Genomic DNA, 24,639 nt, shown 5'->3' with positions numbered 1-24,639 from the left:
ATCCACTGTTGACTATGCTTAAATATTTATTGGGCTTCCCTGGTGGCTTAGACGGTAAAGAATCTGCCTGCAATGCAGGAGACCTGGGTTTGATCCCTGGATTGGGAAGATCCCCTGGAGTAGGGAAAGGCTACCCACTCCAGTGTTCTTGCCTGGAGAATCTCCACAGACCGAGGATCCTGGTGGGCTAACTTGTGAAAGGATCTTAAATATTTCATACTTAAATAATCCTCTATTGTGAATAAAGAGTAATGTTCATTACATACTTTATGAAAAAAACAAAACAGAATTCAAGTTGTTAAGAATTTTGGCTTAAATATACCTTAAAACATGCAAGATTCCTTATATTTTTCCATTCTTATTGTTGGTGCTTTTTGCTTCAATTGCATGGAAACTGACCAGCAGCAGTTAAATAATGACTATTTGAAGGAGGAATTGAACAACTGAATGAGGGAATGCATATTACCATGCCCTATGTCAGAGCCCTGGAAAAATCTAGAGACTTCATTTCATATTGATGTATGACAAAACCAATACAATATTGTAAAGTAATTACCTCAAATTTAAATAAATAAATTTAAATTTTTTAAAAAAATAAAGATATTTAGATAAGAAAAAAAAATCTAGAGACTTCAAAGAATCAACAGACACTAGGAGTATGTCTATTTATCCCACTATACCCTCATGAGGAATTACTTCAATCATCATACTAAAAGAAAAAATTTCATGTACTGAGTACTTTTCCTAACAGCACATTATAGAAGAATCTCCATGTTTGTCCCAACATTTTTACTTTGTACATATTTCTATATTCTGAAAAGGAGTACATCAAGGCTGTATATTGTCACCCTGTTTATTTAACTTATATGCAGAGTACATCATGAGAAACGCTGGACTGGAAGAAACACAAGCTGAAATCAAGATTGCCAGGAGAAATATGAATAACCTCAGATATGCAGATGACACCACCCTTATGGCAGAAAGTGAAGAGGAACTCAAAAGCCTCTTGATGAAAGTGAAAGCGGAAAGTGAAAAAGTTGGCTTAAAGCTCAACGTTCCGAAAAAGAAGATCATGGCATCTGGTCCCATCACTTCATGGGAAATAGATGGGGAAACAGTGGAAACAGTGTCAGACTTTATTTTTTGGGGCTCCAAAATCACTGCAGATGGTGACTGCAGCCATGAAATTAAAAGACGCTTACTCCTTGGAAGGAAAGTTATGACCAACCTAGATAGCATATTCAAAAGCAGAGACATTCCTTTGCCGACAAAGGTTTGTCTAGTCAAGGCTATGGTTTTTCCTGTGGTCATGTATGGATGTGAGAGTTGGACTGTGAAGAAGGCTGAGCGCTGAAGAATTGATGCTTTTGAACTGTGGTGTTGGAGAAGACTCTTGAGAGTCCCTTGGACTGCAAGGAGATCCAACCAGTCCATTCTGAAGTAGATCAGCCCTGGGTGTTCTTTGGAAGGAATGATGCTAAAGCTGAAACTCCAGTACTTTGGCCACCTCATGTGAAGAGTTGACTCATTGGAAAAGACTCTGATGCTGGGAGGCATTGGGGGCAGGAGGAGAAGGGGATGACAGAGGATGAGATAGCTGGATGGCATCACTGATTCAATGGACATGAGTGGGAGTGATCTCCGGGAGTTGGTGATGGACAGGGAGGCCTGGCGTGCTGCAATTCATGGAGTCCCAAAAAGTTGGTCACGACTGAGCAACTGATCTGATCTGATGTAGCAATTTTGGCCCAAAAATAATCTGCTTTGAATTATTTCATCTTTTTCATCACTGCCTTCCAAACTACCCCTATGCTAATTCATAAGAAAGCTATGGTACATGTACACAATGGAGTATTACTCAGCCATTAAAAAGAATACATTTGAACTAGTTCTAATGAGGTGGATGAAACTGGAGCCTATTATACAGAGTGAAGGAAGCCAGAAAGAAAAACACCAATACAGTATACTAACGCATATATATGAAATTTAGAAAGATGATAACAATAACCCTGTGTACGAGACAGCAAAAGAGACACTGATGTATAGAACAGTCTTATGGACTCTGTGAGAGAGGGAGAGGGTGGGAAGATTTGGGAGAATGGCATTGAAACATGTAAAATATCATGTATGAAACGAGTTTCCAGTCCAGGTTCGATGCACGATACAGGATGCTTGGGGCTAGTGCACTGGGACGACCCAGAGGGATGGTATGGGGAGGGAGGAGGGAGGAGGGTTCAGGGTGAGGAACACCTGTATACCTGTGGTGGATTCATTTTGATATTTGACAAAACTAATACAATTATGTACAGTTTAAAAATAAAATAAAATTTAAAATAAATAAATAAAATATATATCCTTTTTTGATAATAAGTACTTTATTTTTTCTTTTCTTTTTTTTGCATTTGTTTATTTTTTATTATAAATTTATTTATTTTAATTGGAGACTTATTACTTTACAATATTGTATTGGTTTTGCCGTATATCAACATGAATCCGCCACAGGGATGGGGAAATATATGTGCTTTTAATGGTAAGAAAATATTAGAATTTATTTTCAGAATTACATAAAGCTTCCACAATTGCATTTACATTAGTGTGCCTTGCTAATCCTCTATATTTTTAACATACTCTAAGTGATATAATTTTTAAACCTTTGAACTGATATTCACCAGGAAAATGAGCATCTGTCAATAGAATCATTAACAGGTATCCTCCCAATTCCATTCAGATGGCACGGTAGTAAAGAATCTGCCTGCCAATGCAGGAGATGCAAGAGACACGAGTTTGATCCCTGAGTTAGGAAGTTCCCCTGGAATAGGAAAGAGCAACTCACTCCAGTCTTCTTGCTTATAAAATTCCATGAACAGAGGAGCTTGGTAGCCAGTCTAGACACAGACCGTCTACAGTCTAGTCGGTCACACAGAGTCAGATACGACTGAGCACACACACACACATAAGCATAATCAGCAACTCATTTAGAGAATACGTCCTCTGGAAGTTCTTTTGACAATTATGCTCTTTTGTTGTTTTAGTTATAATTGTGCACATGTGTATAAGGCAATGTTAGCTTCTGTGTTGAAGCTAGTTATGTTTCACTTCTCAGTCCATTTGCTTATTTTACCATCTAGGTTGTAAATATGATGTACTAGGTTTAGTTACTTATGCATTTTATCATAGTGTCTATATGTATATATACCTTCTAGTTAAATGTTTAGTATGTTTATATACTTTAATATATAGTCCGTAATGTACTCTAGGATGATGATTATAATAGAGATGACAAAGATGACGATCTAGATGGAGAAAACAATAGTAGTTTTTTTTCTAAAATTTAGGAAAGCAGGAGTCACAGCACCATGGAAATAGTGCTGTCCCCTAAGTTCACATTTCATGTGTAAAATAAGTGATTCAATTATACATATACATGTACCTTTTCTGTTTCAAACAATTCCACATTTACATTGTTATATAACATTGAACAGCACTCCCTGTGCAATAGGCAGGTCCTTCTAGGACATCAATTTTAAATACATCAGTGTGTACATGTCACATTTTTTTTTTTTTTTTAGATTCTGCAAGTAAATGATATAATATGATATTTCTCTTTCTATGTCTGACCACACTCAGTATGACAATCTGTAGGTCCATCCATGTTCTTGCAAATGGGATCATTTCACTCTTTTTAACAGCTGAATAATAAACAGGAAAATTCTGAAAGAGATGGGAATACCAGACCACCTGACCTGCTTCTTGAGAAATCTGTATGCAGGTCAGGAAGCAACAGTTAGAACTGGACATGGAGCAACAGACTGGTTCCAAATAGGAAAAGGAGTGTGTCAAGGCTGTATATTGTCACCCTGCTTATTTAACTTATATGCAGAGTACATCATGAGAAACGCTGGGCAGGATGAAGCACAAGCTGGAATCAAGATTGCTGGGAGTAATATGAATAACCTCAGATATGCAGATGACACCACCCTTATGGCACAAAGTGAAGAGGAACTAAAAAGCCTCTTGATGAAAGTGAAAGAGGAGAGTGAAAAAGTTGGCTTAAAGCTCAACATTCATAAAATGAAGATCATGGCATCTGGTCCCATCACTTCATGGGAAATAGATGGGGAAACAGTGGAAACAGTGCCAGACTTTATTTTGGGGGGCTCCAAAATCATTGCAGATGGTGATTGCAGCCATGAAATTAAAAGACGCTGGCTTACTCCTTGGAAGGAAAGTTATGACCAACCTAGACAGCATGTTAAAAAGCAGAGACATTACTTTGTCAACAAAGGTCCATCTAGTCAAAGCTATGGTTTTTCCAGTGGTCATGTATGGATGTGAGAGTTGGAGTATAAAGAAAGATGAGCACGGATGAATTTATGCTTTTGAACTGTGGTGTTGGAGAAGACTCTTGAGAGTCCCTTGGACTGCAAGGAGATCCAAGCAGTCCATCCTAAAGATCAGTCCTGGGTGTTCATCGGAAGGACTGATGTTGAAGCTGAAACTTCAATACTTTGGCCACCTGATGTGAAGAGCTGAATCATTGGAAAAGACGCTGATGCTGGGAAAGATTGAGGGCAGGAGGAGAAGGGGACGACAGGATGAGATGGTTGGATGGCATCACCGACTCAATGGACATGAGTTTAGGTAAACTCCAGGAGTTGGTGATGGACAGGGAGGCCTGGCGTGCTGCCGTTCATAGGGTCACAAAGAGCAGACACAAGTGAGTGACTGAACTGAACTGAATATCAGGTTTTGGCACCATTAATGTGTGTGTTATGATTGACATTTTGGATGTTCCAAGGGAAGTGTGTTTTCCTTTTCTGTGCATGCATTTAACCCAACTTCATATGATGTCTGAACTTCTGTGGACACAGACACCTGTGAATATAGACACATTTCATAAGTATCTTGCAAGAATTTAATATATTCACAAGTCAATTGGAAGAGTAGTAAGAAAGGCCCTATTGATATTTCAAAGAAAAGTATTGTATGTTTCTGTGAGTGTGGCTTTCATAATTATGATATTCCACAGCTAGATATTTGATGATTTGAAAGCAGTTTTTTGACAAATATCTTACATTTTAAATAAGATTTCATTTTGTAATCTATTTTGTTGTTGTATAATTCTAACATGTAAAAGCATTGTTAAACCTGCAGGCTTTGCACATTTTCTTATAACTTGGTTCACAACAACTATGACTCCTTCATCATTACTTGAAATAGTAGCCCAAAGATAAAAATGATTTCAAGAGATATTATTAATAATGCCTGTATCTGTACTGATCTGTACTTATTTTCAATCTATTTTTGTTGTGAATTTTCATAGTCTTAATAAGCTCCTACATCTAAAATTTTATCAAGATAAATCAGCAAAATGTTTATAAAAGGTCTCTAAAGAAAGAGTAAGTTGTCCCAATTGCCTTCACAAATATAAAGTGAAAGTCAAAGTCACTCCATTGTTTCCTACTCTTTGTGACCCCGTGGACTATACGGTCCGTGGGATTCTCCAGGCCAGAATACTGGAGTGGGTAGCCTTTCCCTTCTCCAGGGGATCTTCCCAACCCAGGGATTTAACCCAGGTCTCCCACACTTCAGGGGGATTCTTTACCAGCTGAGCCACAAGAGTAACCAAAGAATATTGAAGTGGGTAGCCTATCCCTTCTCCAGCAGTCTTCCTGACCCAGCAATGGAACTGAGGTCTCCTGCATTGCAGGCGGATTCTTTACCAACTGAACTATTAGGGAAGCCCAAATAGAAAATACAAGCTAAAAGGGAAAACATTTGAAAGTTGCATATATCAAATAATAAATATATAGAAAGATTATGCAAATAATTCTCAAAGCCAACAGGAAGAAGCAATCTAACATCAAATGTAGGAGATTTTTTTTTTGTTTGTTGGTGTATCATTGCTATTTAATATTGTGCTAGTTTCTATTGTATAATGAAGTGAATTAGCTATATGTATACATAGGTCCCCTCCCTCTGACTCCTGACATTCCGTCATCTAGGTCACCACAGAGCATTGAGTTGAGCCCCCTGTGCTTTAAAAAAGGTTCCCACTAGCTCTCTGGCCATCATCAAAAAATACACAAACCAGAAATGCTAGAGAGGGTATAGAGAAAAGGGAACCCTCTTGTACTGTTGGTGGGAACTTAAATTGATACAGCCACTGTGCAGACCAGTATGGAGGTTCCTTAAGAAACTAATATAGAACTGCCATTGACCCAAGAATTCCACTACTGGGCATATACACCAAGAAAACCATAATTCAAAAAGACATATGCACCCCAATGTTCATTGGACTGTTATTTACAATAGCCAGGACATGGAAGTAATCTAAATGTCCACTAAATGTACAAAACTCTTAAATAAATATTTTACTAAAGCGGATAGCAGAAGTCAAATAATCACATAAAGGATAGTAACTGCCATTAGTCATTATCAAAATGCAAATGAAAACAAAACTGAGATTATGCTATGCATGTATTTCAATTGTTAGAATTAAAATAAAACAAATCACAAAATGGTATAATTCAAAATTGGTGTGTACATATATAACACTTGAACAGTTTTCAACGCATAGGCATAAAATTTATAAACTAGCTTTTAACTATTAATCTTCATAAAAGTATAAATCTATTCCTACTTCCTATAGTTAAATCTCATATTTTTCTCCATTGTATCTTGTGATTTTGTGTCTGTGTGTGTTTGTTTGTAGGGTGTGGCACAGAAAATACTATTACCTTATAGTCTCTGTACTGAGAGTTGCCACAATTAACTTGAGGGCATCCTTGGCTGGGGAGACAATATAGTAACTTCTTGGAGTTATAGTTTGTGACAACTGAGGGCAGTTGATATAAATGGGAGTCTTGGCTGGACACACGTTAGCACAGCTAGAAATATTTGCGTCCTCTCTTCCAGTTTAGCGTGATGTTGTAACTAATGTTGATATGAGGGGTCATGCCTGGAAATTCAGTATTCTGTTTCCAGTTTGTGCATCTGAAAAGGAGTGAATGAGCATTCCTCTGTATCCCTTGTAGTCTGGGAGGCAGTGAGGACTACCCGGCTCATGCGGATGGAGAGGTAGAAGATCTGTATTGAAGATGACACAGCTGCCCCAACAGTCCTGGATTTCTTACTGCAGAACACTTAACGGGAGAGAAACAAAATTCCATGTAAGACAGTGTATATTTACATCTTTTAGACCATCTTTATTTTATAAAAATAATATATCATCATAAATTATTGTTTTACAATGCTTATATTTCTTAGTCATTACAAAATACAGGAAGAGAGAGAATTTAGAGAATGCGTGGTATAGACAGGTATGGTTTTGCTTGTTGTACCAAACTTCTTGAGTGGCATGCAGAAAGAACTATCTAATTAGTTCAATTAGATAGTGACCTGGGGAAGAAGCTGATCCCAAGTGTAAGAATAATTCCTATTTAAAAAGCACTATTTGTTATGAAGATAGAAGATATTTTAGAGGGCGGTTAGGCCTGGTATCAAATACTTGGTGTCAAGAATTACCTAACTACCAAAAAAAAAAAAACCAAAAAAAACTTCCACAGTTCTATCAGCTTTTAACTCAATAGCTCAATTAATAAACGTAAGCATTGTATTTAACTTCAATCTAAACAGGTAAGCATGACTCATTTTTGTCCAATGTCGAATTTAGTTTTAAATGTGCCTATTTGTATGTAACATCAGGCAAAAAACACTAATTTCAGAAAATTTAGCAAGGAAACTTTTGTTATTATTGTTGTTTAATTTCAAAACCCTGATTCAGATAGCCTTTTTACTTCTCTGACCCACATCGTTATATTATCAAAAAAAAAATTACAAAAGTACTGTATAATATAGTGGGCCACCATATCAAAGTTTACCAGTCTCTGGGGTCACACAGAGTCAGACATGACTGAAGTGACTTAGCAGAAGCAGCAGCAGCAGCAGCATCACTATCATAATCATTAAAATGCTAACCTTTATTAAGTGATTAGTATGTATTAAGTATGTATTTAAGAAGTTTGCATGTATTAAACCTGGGGATATCTCATTAAAGTTAATGTATGATAACTAAGGAATAAGATAGCAAATGAACTTTATTAAAAGGATTTTGCACCCTATTAACATCAAATACTGTTTGTTAAAAATAACTTTTATGGTAACTGAATCTGACAATACAAAAGAGATTTAGGTATGTTTTTATTTAAATCTTTAGAAACTTCAAATAAGGAATTCAGTTCAGTTCAGTTCAGTCGTTGAGTTTTGACCGACTCTTTGTGAACCCATGGACTGCAGTGCACAAGGAATTATAGACTTCTGGAATCACCAATTTTAGACTTTTCTATCTTCAATTTGATTTTACAAACCTGTCTTCAATAGCACCATGTACATTTTAATGATAGATGATGTACATGCTTATTATAATCATCACACAGTGGAAAGACCAGAAAAGCAAACATGAGTTATTTGGATAAAAACAAAAGTGGCTACATAACCTGAACAATTTTATGGCTTTTCTTTCTGAGTGTAGTAGTACTATCTAAAGGTTTCCAGAAGCTGGAAACCAGCAGCAACATTGCAAGATTTGAGAAGAAAAATTTTGATGAGATTGAGTTTATAAAACTAAGAGTAACTTTGGTAGGATTTGAATAACTTTAATATTTCTTACTTTAAATATGATTTTACATTGATAATTCCACTTAAGATTCATAAAATCTTGCTCCATTTGACAAAGAAAAGCAAAGTTAAGAATAAAAAAAAAGGTTTCAGTAAATTAAGAACACTGTATTTTTTATTGCAAGTTCTGTTTTTTTACTTCTTCTGGCTATTTTTTGAACGTGAGTTTCAGTAGTCGCTCAGTTATATCCGGCTCTTTACAACCCCATGGACCATAACCCACCAGGCTACTCTGTTTATGGAATTCTCCAGGCAAGAATACTGGAGCAGGTAGCCATTCCCTTCTCCAGGAAATCTTCTTGACCTAGGGATATTCAAATATACTATCCTACTTGAACAGAAAGGAATACTTTAGATAGAAGTCCAAAAAATGAGAGAAGACCTTATATCAAAAGAAGATTCAATAAAATTTAAAAAAAAAAAACAAAAACTGATGGTAGTTTCTGAAGGCAGAGGTTAACTCATCAAATGTAAGGCATGATACATACAGGACTGAAAAGGTTGATAGCTCATTCAACAAGCAATTTTAATCAGTATCCAAGTATTACACTCTACATTGAATTAAATAGGTGAATAAACATGGATAAAGGTGTCAGGATAAGATAGTGAAAAAAATAGGCACTGTTTCATAGTCTTATACACATAAAATCGTATCTTAATAATGTCACCTATCAGACCCCCGTTTCTGATCATTCTAAAGACACAGTTAAAGCATTTTTATATTTCTTAAAATCACATTTTCATTGGGAAAATTCTATAATAATGAGTTAAGTTTAAATACCTTCTGATCTTTAATATATATGTAAAATAAAAATATATATAAGTAGTCTGAAATACTGTAGCTGATAAAATAGATTCTGTTCAGCTTTCCTTTTCCTGGGGAAAGGAATTCCCCAGGGTGCTCAAGTGTTGGATGGACTGTTCCTGCTATCCCAGGTGTGTGTCTACACTTCTGTAGCTGAAATGTTGACCCTCGTCCTCACTTAAAACTGTTAGAATGTGGATATAGGTGTGTCTCTTCTTTGCAGTGGCTTCATCTCTGTGAACTTTCAAATTAGTTAACACATACCATGGAAGTTATGTATGTAATACTGAAAACAATGATATAATTTGTAACTTCTACAAGAGTGGGTGAAAATGATATAATTTCTAGACACACACACACACTCTACAGAAGGTACACTTGAACTGTACTGGTCTAAAAAGATTGATGATTCTTTCAACAAGCAATTTTAATCAGTATACAAGTACTACAGTCTACACTGAATTAAATAAGTAAATAAAACAGGAGGGTACAGGAGCTTGTTCTGAATTTTGGGTAGAAATCCTCACTTACATCTTGGGGACTATTATAAAGAAACAATCAAGTTGATTCATTTTAATTTATTCAATTAATTAAGAAATTGCTTTTGTGAGAAAATATACCTATATATTCCATAGAAAGATGTACAGAATATCATCAGTTCAGTCCAGTTCAGTTCAGTCGCTCAGTCGTGTCCGACTCTTTGCAACCCCATGAATTGCAGCACGCCAGGCCTCCCTGTCCATCACCAACTCCCAGAGTTCACTCAGACTCACGTCCATCGAGTCAGTGATGCCAACCAGCCATCTCATCCTCTGTTGTCCCCTTCGTCTCCTGCCCCCAGTCCCTCCCAGCATCAGGGTCTTTTCCAATGAGTCAACTCTTTGCATGAGGTGGCCAAAGTACTGGAGTTTCAGCTTTAGCATCAGTCCTTCCAAAGAACACCCAGGGCTGATCTCCTTTAGAATGGACTGGTTGGATCTCCTTGCAGTCCAAGGGCTCTCAAGAGTCTTCTCCAACACCACAGTTCAAAAGCATCAATTCTTCGAGCTCAGCTTTCTTCACAGTCCAACTCTGACATTCATACATGACTACTGGAAAAACCATAGCCTTGACTAAATAAACCTTCGTTGGCAAAGTAATGTCTCTGCTTTTGAATATGCTATCTAGGTTGGTCATGACTTTCCTTCCAAGGAGTAAGCGTCTTTTAATTTCATGGCTGCAGTCACCATCTGCAGTGATTTGGGAGCCCAAAAAAATAAAGTCTGACACTGTTTCCACTATTTCCCCATCTATTTCCCATGAAGTGATGGGACCAGATGCCATGATCTTCGTTTTCTGAATGTTGAGCTTTAAGCCAACTTTTTCACTCCTTTTTCACTTTTATCAAGAGGCTTTTTAGTTCCTCTTCACTTTCTGCCATAAGTGTGGTGTCATCTGTATATCTGAGGTTATTGATATTTCTCCCAGTAATCTTGATTCCAGCTTGTTCTTCTTCCAGCCCAGAGTTCTCATGATGTACTCTGCATAAAAGTTAAATAAGCAGGGTGACAATATGCAGCCTTGACATACTCTTTTTCCTATTTGGAACCAGTCTGTTGTTCCAGTCTGTTGTAACTGTTGCTTCCTGACCTGAATATAGGTTTCTCAAGAGGCAGGTCCGGTGGTCTGATAGTCCCATCTCCTTCAGAATTTTCCACAGTTTATTGTGATCCTCACAGTCAAAGGCTTTGGCATAGTCAATAAAGCAGAAATAGATGTTTTTCTGGAACTCTCTTGTTTTTTCGATGATCCAGCGGATGTTGGCATATTGATCTCTGGTTCCTCTGCCTTTTCTAAAACCAGCTTGAACATCTGGAATATCATAAGAATCTTAAAATCTAGCTATAGTAAAGGACAAGTACTTAACAAAGATGGGCAACCTTAATTCAACATATTCTCGTTCACATAAAAAGAATATACAAAAATAAAAAAAGAAGAATGAATGGATTAAATGGGGCCAGCAGAACAACAGCAGTTATCAAGGATGTGAGTAATTTAGGAAGATCAGAGATGAATTGTGGCTGATGTTTCTTTCATGCAGTAAGTGTGTGAGGGGTGAGCATTCTAGTTAGAACTCCTAGCTGGAACATAAGTGCCAGAGATACCTACTTCTTATCTCTTGGGTATTCCTGGACAGAAAGATCAGCTTAATGATTCTTTTCTCCAAGTTGGAAAATCTGAATTAAAAATTATGACTACTGGAACTTCCCTGTTAGTCCAGTGGTTGAGCCTCCCTGAATCCACTGCAAGGGTCCAAATTTGATCCCTAGTCTGGGAACTAGGATCCTACATGCCATGTGGCCAAACTAAAATAAAAACATGAATAAAAACAGAAATTATATATTAAAAAAAAACTAAGACTGTTGCTTTCATAGACATTATATTGAAATACACCCTTTTAAAAAATAAATAGTATCCCATAATACTCAATGGTCAGCTCATTAATTTGGTTTTATAGTAAAAGAGCTAAATATGCATAATGTCAAAGACAAACAAAATTTGGATATACCACTGGATGATCATCATTTTAAAAATTAACTATTTTTATCCCCAAAATAATTTTAAGTGGTTTACAAAATATGTACAGGAACAATTAAATTAATTTTGAATTGATAATAGGAAAACAGAATAGAGAGATGAAAATAGCATGTCTGTTGAAAACATGAAATCATTGTTACAATTGAACATAATTTTCAATTTGAATTTTTAAGTGTTCAGATGAATAGAAAAATTGCAATCACGTCTTCAGAATCAAAGCAATAAAATAATATATGGTAGAGAAAACATAGACTGAAGTTTTTTTCTTTCATATAGGTTTAATGATAAATAAAAGTATACTTCTCTGTACTTTTAGAGCACCTGGAATTATAAGTTTGGTTTTTATAGGGAAATGAAAAGTAAGAAGACATATAATCTAGTTTATACACACACAAAAAAAGAGTCTAAAAATGAAATGACAGTACCTCTGGTTGAATCACTCGCACAGATGAAATATGAAGAGATGGAAGCAGAAGACAATGTGTCCACAGTGATACAATTTGCACTACCGGGTTTTCTGATCTTCCAAACCTCCAAGGGATATTATTTGGGGTGTTCACCATCACTTACTTCATTATTTTAATTGGAAATAGTCTCTTAATAATAATAACTTGGCTTGACTGCAAAAACCCATGTATTTTTTCCTGGCAAATTTTTCCTTCCTGGAAATCTGTTATGTGCCGGTCATTCTCCCTTGGATTCTGGTCAACCTTTGGACTCAGGACAGAAGCATTTCTGTGCTGGGCTGTGCCACCCAAATGTGCTTCTTCCTTGTGCTGGAGGCCACTGAGTGCTTCCTCCTGGCAGTGATGGCCTATGACTGCTGTGTGGCCATCTGTGACTCTCTGCACTATCCCCTTGTCATAATCCTAAAGACATGCCTTCAGCTGACTGTGGGCTCCTGGGTCAGTGGAATCCCAGTGCAGATAGGGCAAACGTGTTGGATCTTCACTCTGCATTTCTGTTGTTTGAACCAGATTAACCACTTCTTCTGTGACATACCCCCCATTCTGAAACTGGCCTGTGGACACACTTCTGTGCAGGAACTGTCAGTCTATGCAGTAGCTCTGTTGTTTGTTGCTGTACATTTTATGTTGATCCTTGCCTCTTACAACAAAATCATTTCCACTATTCTGAGGTTGCCAACAGCCAGAGGGCGAGCCAAAGCCTTCTCCACGTGTTTGTCTCACCTGTTGGTTGTGCTTTTATTCTTTGGATCTGCTGCCATTGCATACCTAAGGCCCAAATCCAGACATTCTGCAGGAACTGACAGACTGCTCTCTCTCTTCTATATCATAGTGACTCTTATGTTCAGTCCCATGATATACAGCCTTCAGAACAAGAATGTGATTGCAGCACCAAGAAAATCATTACTGAAAAAAGTAGTGTGATGAGTTTATTTAAAAATGCTTTAAATACTGGCCACAGGATGATCAGATAAATTTTTAAAGATCTCTACATTTCCCAGTTTAGAAGTTAACCTCTTCTTTTTATACTGTATTTTTCAATTCAGTTCAGTTCAGTCTTGCAGTTGTGTCCAACTCTTTGCGACCCCATGGACTGCAGCATGACAGGCCTTCCTGTCCATCACCAACTCCCAGAGTTTACTCAAACTCATGTCCATTGAGTCGGTGATGCTATCCAACCATCTCATCCTCTGTCATCCCCTTCTCCTCCTGCCTTCAATCTTTCCCAGCAACAGGGTCTTTTCAAATGAGTCAGTTCTTCACATCAGGTGGCCAAAGTTTGGAGTTTCAGCTTCAGCATCTATCCTTCCAATGAATGTTCAGGACTGATTTCCTTTAGGATGGCTGGTTGGATCTTCTTGCAGTCCAAGGGACTCTCAGGAGTCTTTTTCAACACCACACAGAGCAGCCATGATTATCCCTATATCCTCTCCCATCCCAGCCTCCCTCCCCTCCCTCACCCCATTCCTCCATGTCATCACCTGCGGCTGGGCTCCCTGTGCTACACAGCAACTTCCCACCAGCTATCCATCTGACTGTGTAAATATGTTGCTTCTTCTTTTCCATTCATCTCACTCTCTCCCACCCACACTGTGTAAGTCCATTCCCTACGTCTGTGTCTCCATTCCTTTCCTGCAAAGTTTCATCAGTATCATTTTTTGTAATTGCATATACATGTGTTACTTAGTAAAGAACGTTTTACAAAATCATGCAACACTGCTGTCCCAGAAGTTCGATCACTGGTTTTTAATCTTCTCTACCAGACATAGAGCAAGTCATTTAGCTATTATTTTTTCCTTTAATTCTTTTAAAGAACAAAATTAAAATGAGTATGAAGCTTATTTAAAAGCACATGGCTAGCTATACCATCCCACCAGAAGTATTGCTGTGTGAAATTAAAAAAAAAAAGTGTTTTATTGCACAGGCTTGAATATGATTTAGAGAAAATACACATTCATGTTTCACAGTGTTTGGTGGTGATAGATAGTACATCTTTAGTGACTTTTTAGCTGGTACAGAAGCTCTTTTGTGGTAGAAAATGTTTCTCTGAAGTGCAAGTTTTGATATTTTAATGTATGTGTTATGATTGAGCACTTCAATGTTTAAAGAGTGCTTTCCTCTGCTATGTATGTATTCAACACACCTTCATCTGATGTATGAACTTCTGTGAATATAATCAGCTGTGACTACAGACACATCTCATTAACACTTTGCACGAATTTAATATACTCATGGTGTCAAAGGGAGAGTAGTAAAAGAGGTCTTATTTTAAAGAAAATAATTGCATGCTTCTGTAGGTGTGGATTTCATAATCAAAATATCCTATAGCTAGATATTTTAGAGCATTTTTTGCACAAATATCTACTATGTTAAAAAGTTTTATTTTGTCATCCAGTTTGTTGCTACTTTTATATGATTTTAACATTAAAAAGCATTGTTGAACATGCAGACTTTGCAGATTTTATTTGGAATTTGGCTTACAAAGAATATGACTCTGTCATCATTATTTGAAATAATGGTAAAATCAGAGTGTGGAAAACTATTTCCACAGCTTATGATTCACTTCAGTTCAGTTCAGTCGTTCAGTCGTGTCTGACTCTTTGAGACCCCATGAATCGCAGCACGCCAGGCCTCCCTGTCCATCACCAACTCCCGGAGTTTACCCAAACTCATGTCCATCGAGTCTGTGATGCCATCCAACCATCTCATCCTCTGTCATTCCCTTCTCCTGTTTTCAGTCTTTCCCAGCATCAGGGTCTTTTCCAATAAGTCAACTCTTCTCATGAGGTGCCCAAAATATTGGAGTTTCAGCTTCAGCATCAGTCCTTCCAATGTTCACGCAGGACTGATCTCCTTTAGGATGGACTGGTTGGATCTCCTTGCAGTTCAAGGGACTCTCAAGAGTCTTCTCCAACACCAGTCAATAGCAGCAATTCTTTGGTGCTCAGCTTTCTTTATGGTCCAATTCTGACATCCATACATGACTACTGGAAAAACCGTAGCTTTGACTAGACAGAGCTTTGTCAGCAAAGTAATGTCTCTGCTTTTTAATATGTTGGCTAGGTTGGTGATAACTTTTTTTTTTCCAAGGAGCAAGTGCCTTTTAATTTCATGGCTACAGTCACCATCTGCAGCGATTTTGGAACCCAAAAAAATAAAGTCTATAACTGTTTCCATTGTTTCCCCATCTATTTGCCATGAAGTGTTGGGACCAGATGCCATGATCTTAGTTTTCTAAATGTTGAGTTTTAAGCCAACTTTTCCACTCTCCTCTTTCACTTTCATCAAGAGGCTCTTTAGTTCTTCTTCACTTTCTGCCATAAGAGTGGTGTCATCTGCATATCTGAGGTTATTGATGTTTCTCCCAGCAATCTTGATTCCAGCTTGTGCTTCATCCAGCCTGGCATTCCACCTGATGTACTCGGGCTTCCCTTGTGGCTCAGCTGCTAAACAATCCACCTGCCATGAAGGAGACCTGGCTTCCATCCCTGGGTTGAGACGATCCCCTGGAGAAGGGAAAAGCTACCTACTCCAGTATCCTGGCCTGGAGAATTCCATAGACTATACTTTCCATGGTTTCACAAAGAGTCAAACAGGACTGAGCGGCTCTCACTTCACTTCATTTCACTCTGCATATAAGTTAAACAAGGAGGGGGATAATATACAGCCTTGACACACTCCTTTCCTGATTTGGAACCAGACTGTTGTTCCATGTCCAGTTCTAACTGTGGCTTATTGTCCTGCATACAGATTTCTCAGGAGGCAGATAAGGTTGTCTGGTGTTCCCATCTCTTTAAGAATTTTCCAGTTTGTTGTGATCCCCACAGTCAAAGGCTTTGGCATAGTCAGTAAAGCAGAAGTAGATTTTTTCTGGAACCCTCTTGGTTTTTTCCATGATCCAATGGATATTGGCAATTTGATCTCTGGTTCCTTTGCCTTTTCTAAATCCAGCTTGAACATCTGGAAGCTTATAGCTCATATACTGCTGTATCCTGGCTTGGAGAATTTTGAGCATTACTTTGCTAGCATGTGAGATGAATGCAATTATCTGGTAGCTTAAACATTCTTTGCCATTATCTTTCTTTGGGATTGGAATGAAAACTGACCTTTTCCAGTCCTGTGGCCACTGCTGAGCTTTTCAAACTTGCTGGCATATTGAGTGCTGTGCTTTCACAGCATCATCTTTTAGAATTTGAAATAGCTCAACCAGAATTCCATCACCTCCACTAGCTTTGTTTGTAGTGATGTTTTCTAAAGCCCATTTGACTTCGCATTCCAGGATGTCTGGCTCTGAGTGAGTGATCACACTATCGTAGTTATCTAGGTCATGAAGATCTTTTGTATTCAGTTCTTCTGCGTATTCTTGCCACCTTTTCTTAATATATTCTGCTTCTGATTAATAATACCTATATTGGTACTGACCTATAGTTATGTTTCAATCTATCTTTCCTTTGAATGTTCACACAATCATGATAATAAGTTCCTATGAATAAAATTTTATCATTAAAATTAAATTAATTAAATATTTATAAATAGCCTATAAGGAAGATGGGTTGTCCTCTAGTCTAGAAAGGATCACTTTTTTGTATTTGAAATATAGCACAATTTTAACAGTATTGTGCATGTATCATTGGAACAACTGTGACATAACAAACGTGTTTTGTTCTCACATTATTTACTGTCATTATCTGTGTGTTTCTGTTTGCAAACTGTGTCGACTAGATGTATGAGATTGTCTGTGACAAACAAGTGACTCAGGAATGACAAAGACCTCCTGCCAGCATCTAACTGAGATTATTTCTCAACCCACAGGCTGACCCTGGCAGTGTAGTTGTCAAAGTTGATTGATTTGTAAATGAGGATAAAAGGTCCTCTTTAGACTGGATCAGGGGAATGGACATGTATAATAATCTAGTGATGTTTTCGTTAATTGATAACATTTTAAAATATATTCTATAACATTTTAAATTTGCATGCAAATGGAAATGTATTTTTTTGTAAAATTTTGAGAAGTCTGACAAATCCACAGTTATGTAACCAAAAACATGATCAAAATACAGAACAGCTTGATAACTCTCCAAAGTTCTCATTTTCTGTCTCTCTAGTTAATACTCTACTAATTTATCACCAGCTGACCAGTCCTCTGTACATCTGCCTTTTTCAGAATGTCATACAAATGGAATCATAAAGCCTTTTAAGTCTGAATTTTCACTTTGCATAAAGCATTTAGCATATTGCTGACTGCATCAATATGGTTTGTTTATTTATATTTCTTAGTAGTTTCTCACACTATGTAATGTACCAGAGTTTGTTCGCCCATTTGTTGGATGAAGAACACATGGGCTGTTTCCAGAATGTCACTGTTATAGTTGCCCTGAATGTTTGGCAACTGATTTCTGTGTAAATACAAGTTTTCATTTCTATATAAAGTAAGACTTTTGGATAAATGTAAGTGTGTAATTAATTTTATAATGTATAATTTTATATTTTATATTATTTTATATTTTGTATTATTTTGTATTATTATAATTTTATAATAATTGTAAGTGTGTAATTAATTTTATAATGAACCACAAACCTTCAGAGAAGCTGTCTCAATTTTGCATTCCTACGAGAAATGCACAGATGTTTACATATTCTAAATCCTCACCAGCATTAAGTATTATCTGTGCATTATTTTTTTGTTGTTGTTGTTGTTTTGTTTTCATTAGATTTTTCTTTCAATTTTAACATGTTTAGTGATATTTCATTTTTTAATTTTTATTTCCCTAATCAAACTCAGTAATTTCACACTGAGTTTTTCATGGTGTAACTTGTCATCTCTATATCTTCTTTGATGAATTATCTGCTCAAATTGTTTTTTAACATTGTACTTGTGCTGTCAATTTCTTACTGAGTTATAAGAGTTTTATATATTTATATGTAAATACATAAAGTACATATGCAATGCATATGTATCTGTATATATTTATATTCACTGACAGGCTTCCTTGGAGGCTCAGTGGTAAAGAATCCACCTGCCAAGCAGGATATAAAGGTTCAATCCTTGGGTGGGGAAGCTCCCCTGGAGAAGGAAATGGCCATCCTCTCCAGTATTCTTGCCTGGTGAATCCCATGGAGAGAGGAGCCTAGAGGGCTATACTCCATGAAGTTGCAAAAGAGTCGGACATGACTTAGGGACTAAACAACAATATTCATTGACAGATCACAAAATGAAAGAAGGCCATTATCCAAAAATTTTACTGGCAGGAATTAAGCTGACATGACTGGTCAGCTGCACATGTACTCTACGCTTCATGAAAAGAGACATGTAACAAGGAGTCTGACTCCATATTTGATATCTGACTATGGACAGCTTTTAAAGCACACACTTAGAAAACTTGAAATGGCCCAGTGTAAAATAAAATGAGGTCATCTAAGACTTAAACTCATTATACAAAAACTATCTGAAGGAGAAGGGAATTTTTTTTTTTTTTTTTTTTAGTAATTAGGAGCAGAAAGCACCTTCCTCTTCAGGTCTTCCCCATCCTTCTGTAGCCGCACAGGACGCTGCAGCCCGTCCCTGGGGAACAGACTCTCCAGGATGACCCCGGCAGCTTGCAGTGTGAGCCACCTCCTGGGGGCTGGACTTGCATAGCCCCAGCTTTAGGCTGGCGTTCACCTGGAAGAGAATGGCCAAAAGCTGGACCCTCCTGTAGTCAGAGGCGATGGGGGCCCCAGCAGCCCTGGCCTCCCCAGGAAGGCAAGAGGACCTTTGCTTTGCCTTTGGTCAGGCCGTCTGGGCTCAGAGAGTACAGGCTGGTCCAGAGGCAGCATGTTCCCAGTCCTGGGGTACAAGCTGCAGGGAACAGGGATGAAGGATGCATCCCTGCACCCAGCCATCCCCCTGCCCGGCACCGAGGAGCCGCGCAATGTCCTGGGGCCCTTGGTTTGTGGCCTTGCTTTGTCTTTGACCTTCATCCATCCCCTTTCTCCAGCTCAAGTTGATTCAGGAAAAGGGGTGATCAACCCCCAGTATTCCTCCATTTTACAACCCAGTTTGGCTGGTCCATAAAATGGAAATAATGAATGACACCATATGATCACAACCTTAATGCCATAGCCCCAGCCGTGAAGGCTCCACAGGCAATAACAATGACATTACTGACTTCATTCCACCAGCAAGTATTAAGTATTTTGCAGCCGTAGATTTAGCTAATATGCTCTGTTCAGTGCCTATTTCAACTGCCTCTCAGAGGAAGTTTGCTTTCACCTCTAAAGGGACACAAGCCACCTTTACTTGCTACTCATAGGGTATCTCAATAGCTCGGCCATCTCATACAATTTTTTCAAGATATTAACTGCATTCAACTCTTTCTGGAAATGTGGATATGACATGGTGTATAAATGAATTCAGGCTTCCCCAGTGGCTCAGCAGTAAAGAGTCTGCCTGCTGAGCTGCAAGTCCAGCCCCTGGTTCAGAAAGATACCCTGGGGGAGTGTATGGCAATCCACTCCAGTGTTCTTGCCTAGAGAATCCCATAGAGAGAGGAGTCTGGTTAGCTGCAGTCCAGAGGGTCACAAAGAGTTGGACACAACTGAAGCAACTTAGGACTCATGAATATAAAGGGATTCATTTGACAGATTCATTTAGGACCATGGGAGGAGGTCCTCTGGAGAAGGCAACATCTGGTTGACTGGCAAACTGGAACTGGGTACTCCTCACCCTCTCCCTTGTCTATAGAATGTACATTCTGTCTGTCATCCCTTCAGTGAGAGATATTTTCAAAGATCACACAAGCAGTCTTGAGAGAGCAGCTTGATGTTGAGACCACCTGGACAGTATACATGCTTGAACCTGGTTAAGTGAGTGAAGTTGCTCAGTTGTGTCCGACTCTTTGCAACCCCATGAACTGTAGCCCACAAGGCTCTTCCATCCATGGAATTTTCTAGGCAAGAGTACTTGAGCAGGTTGCCATTTCCTTCTCCAGGGGATCTTCCTGACCCAGGAATCGAACCCAGGTCTCCCGCATCACGAGCAGATGCTTTACCATCTGACACACCTCTATATAAATATTTGAAATTCTGACTGGTGGCTACTGAGATCTACTTGCCTCACAGCTTCCCATAAAAAGCCCTATATGTGAGACTATAAGCAATAATGTGATGCTTATTCTAGAACATGAGTTCAACTTTAAATCAATTGTATTTTACTGACCTTCCATAAAATCAATTCAATCTATTGGGATATCAGGGCTTCCCCAGTGGTTCAGTGATAAAGAATTCACCTACAGTGCAGGAGACCCAGGTTTGATCACTGGATCAGCAAGATCCCCTGGAGGAGGAAATGGCAACTCACTCCGGTATTCTTGCCTAGAGAATTCTATGGAAAGAGGAGCCTGGTGGGTTACAGTTACAGTCCATGGGTTGCAAAGAGTCGGACATGACTTAGAGACCACACAACAACAAGAATATCTGGGTGTTGATACCAAGGATAAGAAAAATCAGGACTTTTTGTTTGATGATGGTTTACTGGAACCTGAGAGTCACAGTTTCCTGCACAGAGAGGAGTGTGATCAATTTACAAAGAGAACTGGTAATGGGAGAATTTCTTAAAAGAAAATTTAAATTTCTGGAAAAAAAAAAACACATATACACAGTGAGAAACAGAGTACTAACATAATTGGAAATCTCAATTACACAAAAATCTTTAAGAACACTGAAAGTTTCTTTTTCAGAACTGACTCAAAGGCATACTAAATAGATTAGATAGTTGTCTCTGGTGCCATCTATTGTCTGAAGGATATAAGAACTCTAGGCTCCACGGTAAATGGAAAACACTTTTTAAGTTCATTCCTCTCAAGCAGTACCAATGTGAAAGAGCATTTGCTGTGAAAGTCTGTTTTCTTAAGGCTGGTTCATGGTGAGCATTTAAGTATTTGAGTGGAAGTAGCATAGATTTTCCTGATGACCTCCTTTACCACATTAGTTCCAAGTTCAAACCAAAGATCCTTAATACAAACCCTTTTGACCTTGTCACTTTTCATCCAATTCTTTGCTTTTAAAAATTCAATGTATCAATAAATCCACTCAACAAGTTGCCAATTTAGATGTATTTTTCAATTCTATTTTCTAAGGTTTTCAATCATTGGAGGAATGTCTCCCAACTTTTGCCATTTTCAATTTTTTTTTACAATTTTCTTTAGGATGTTTTTAGAATTATTTTTAAATTATTGCTTGCCAACTCCAACTTTGGTTCAATGTGTATCTGCTTTTGGCATTTTCCCTCTTGTATGGGCATAAAATCTTTCCTGTTATCATGCTTAGTAATTTGTTTATTGCATGCGTACAGACTACAAAGATGCTGTACAGGATTTCTCAAATCAATGAAGCTTCAATTATTTTTCTGATGCAACTAAGAGTGATAAGCTCCATTAAATAGAAAACTGATTCTTTTGGTTTTGGCAACATGCACTGTATCTCCAGTTCACCCCTCTTACTAGGGTGTAACAATCTAGGACTTTCACATAAGTATTGAGCTTTCTTAGTCTCTTCAGCACAAAGTAATATAGAATTGTCTACTCTTGTATTTCAGAGGTATTTGACATATCTTTAACCCCCACTCCAAGCAACTTAAAATTTGGCAAATGCTATGAAGGGAAGACAGTTCTGTGTTTGTAGCCATGCAAATTTCCAGTCTGGGTGCTCTTCAGATCAGTTCAGTTCAGTCGTTCAGTCGTGTGCGACTCTTTGCGACCCCATGAAATGCAGCCGCCAGGCATCCCTGTCCATCACCAACTACCAGAGTTCACTCAAACTCACATCCATTGAGTCGGTGATGCCATCTAGCCATTTCATCCTCTGTCGTCCCCTTCTCCTCCTGCCCCCAATCCCTCCAAGCATCAGAGTTTTTCCAATGAGTCAACTCTTCGCATGAAGTGGCCAAAGTACTGGACTTTCAGCTTTAGCATCATTCCTTCCAAAGAACACCCAGGGCTCATCTCCTTCAGAATGGACTGGTTGGATCTCCTTGCAGTCTAAGGGACTCTCAAGAGTCTTCTCCAACACCACAGTTCAAAAGCATCAATTCTTAGGCACTCAGCTTTCTTCACAGTCCAACTCTCACATCCATACACGACTACTGTAAAAACCATAGCCTTGACTAGACGGATCTTTGTAGGCAAAGGAATGGCTCTGCTTTTGAATGTGCTATCTAGGTTGGTCATAACTTTCCTTCCAAGGAGTAACTGTCTTTTCATTTCATGGCTGCAATCACCATCTGTGGTGATTTGGAGCCCCCAAAAATAAAGTCTGACACTGTTTCCACTGTTTCCCCATCTATTTCTCATGAAGTGATGGGACCGGATGCCATGATCTTCATTTTCTGAATGTTGAGCTTTAAGCCAACTTTTTCACTCTTTCACTTTCATCAGGAGTCTTTTTAGTTCCTCTTCACTTTCTGCCATAAGGGTGGTGTCATCTGCATATCTGAGGTTATTGATATTTCTCCTGGCAATCTTGATTCCAGCTTGTTCTTCTTCTAGTCCAGCGTTTCTCATGATGTATTCTGTATAGAAGTTAAATAAGCAGGGTGGCAATATGCAGCCTTGAAGTACTCCTTTTCCTATTTGGAACCAGTATGTTGTTCCATGTCCAGTTGTAATTGTTGCTTCCTGACCTGCATACAGGTTTCTCAAGAGGCAGGTCAGGTGGTCTGGTATTCCCATTTCTTTCAGAATTTTCCACAGTTTATTGTGATCCCAACAGTCAAAGGCTTTGGCATAGTCAATAAAGCAGAAATAGATGTTTTTCTGAAACTCTCTTGCTTTTTCCATGATCCAGCGGGTGTTGGCAATTTGATCTCTGGTTCCTCTGCCTTTTCTAAAACCAGCTTGAACATCTGGAAGTTCATGGTTCACGTATTGCTGAAGCCTGGCTTGGAGAATTTTGAGCATTACTTTACCAGCGTGTGAGATTAGTGCAATTTGCGGTAGTTTAAGCATTCTTTGGCATTGCCTTTCTTTGGGATTGGAATGAAAACTGACCTTTTCCAGTCCTGTGGCCACTGCTGAGTTTTCCAAATTTGCTGGCATATTGAGTGCAGCACTTTCACAGCATCATCTTTCAGGATTTGAAATAGTTCAACTGGAATTCCATCACCTCCACTAGCTTTGTTCATAGTGATGCTTTCTAAGGCCCACTTAACTTCACATTCCAGGAGGTCTGGCTCTAGGTCAGTGATCACACCATCGTGATTATCTTGGTCGTGAAGATCTTTTTTGTACAGTTCTTCTGTGTATTCTTGTCACCTCTTCTTAATATCTTCTGCTTCTGTTAGGTCCATACCATTTCTGTCCTTTATCGAGCTCATCTTTGCATGAAATGTTCCCTTGGTATCTCTAGTTTTCTTGAAGAGATCTCTAGTCTTTCCCATTCTGTTGTTTTCCTCTATTTCTTTGCATTGATCGCTGAGGAAGGCTTTCTTTTCTCTTCTTGCTATTCTTTGGAACTCTGCATTCAGATCCTTATATATTTCCTTTTCTGCTTTGCTTTTCACTTCTCTTCTTTTCACAGCTATTTGTAAGGCCTCCCCAGAAAGCCATTTTGCTTTTTTGCATTTATTTTCCTTGGGGATGGTCTTGATCCCTGTCTCCTGTACAATGTCATGAACCTCCGTCCATAGTTTATCAGGCACTCTATCTGTCAGATCTAGTCCCTTAAATCTATTTCTCACTGGGTGCTCTAGTACAGCGTAATTACCAAAAGTTCTGCAAGTTTTTCTGAGAGCAGCTGAAATATCATTGTTTTAGTGAAAGTGTCATACAAAATGCACATAAGAACAATCAAGTTGACGTTGAAAAGCTGCATTTACCAACTGGTAGGGTTTTGCCTCCTTTTGTAGCTCTCAGGCATAAGACTGTTATTTAAAAGTCCTTCTGGGACTTTCCTGGTGGTCCAGTGGTTAACAGTCCACCTGCCCCTGCAGAGGACATGGGGTCAATCCCTGGTCCAGGAAGATAACCACAAGCCACAGGCAATCTAAGCCATGCACTGCAACTGTTGAGCCTGTGATATTAGAGCCCAAGTTCTAGAGCCCATGGTCTGCAACAGAAAGTACCCCCACTCTCTGCA

The 24,639-nt window shown here is 38.4% G+C and overlaps 1 pseudogene; it reads left to right on the top strand.

Moving 5' to 3' along the window:
• Positions 1-12,509: 12,509 nt before the first annotated feature.
• On the top strand, positions 12,510-13,452 carry LOC129627683 (olfactory receptor 10AG1-like; annotated as a pseudogene).
• The last annotated feature ends 11,187 nt before the right edge of the window (positions 13,453-24,639 follow it).

This window comes from Bubalus kerabau, chromosome 15, assembly GCF_029407905.1.
Source record: "Bubalus kerabau isolate K-KA32 ecotype Philippines breed swamp buffalo chromosome 15, PCC_UOA_SB_1v2, whole genome shotgun sequence".
Classification (NCBI taxonomy): Eukaryota; Metazoa; Chordata; class Mammalia; order Artiodactyla; family Bovidae; genus Bubalus; species Bubalus kerabau.
This window is presented reverse-complemented; position numbering and strand designations above follow the sequence as displayed.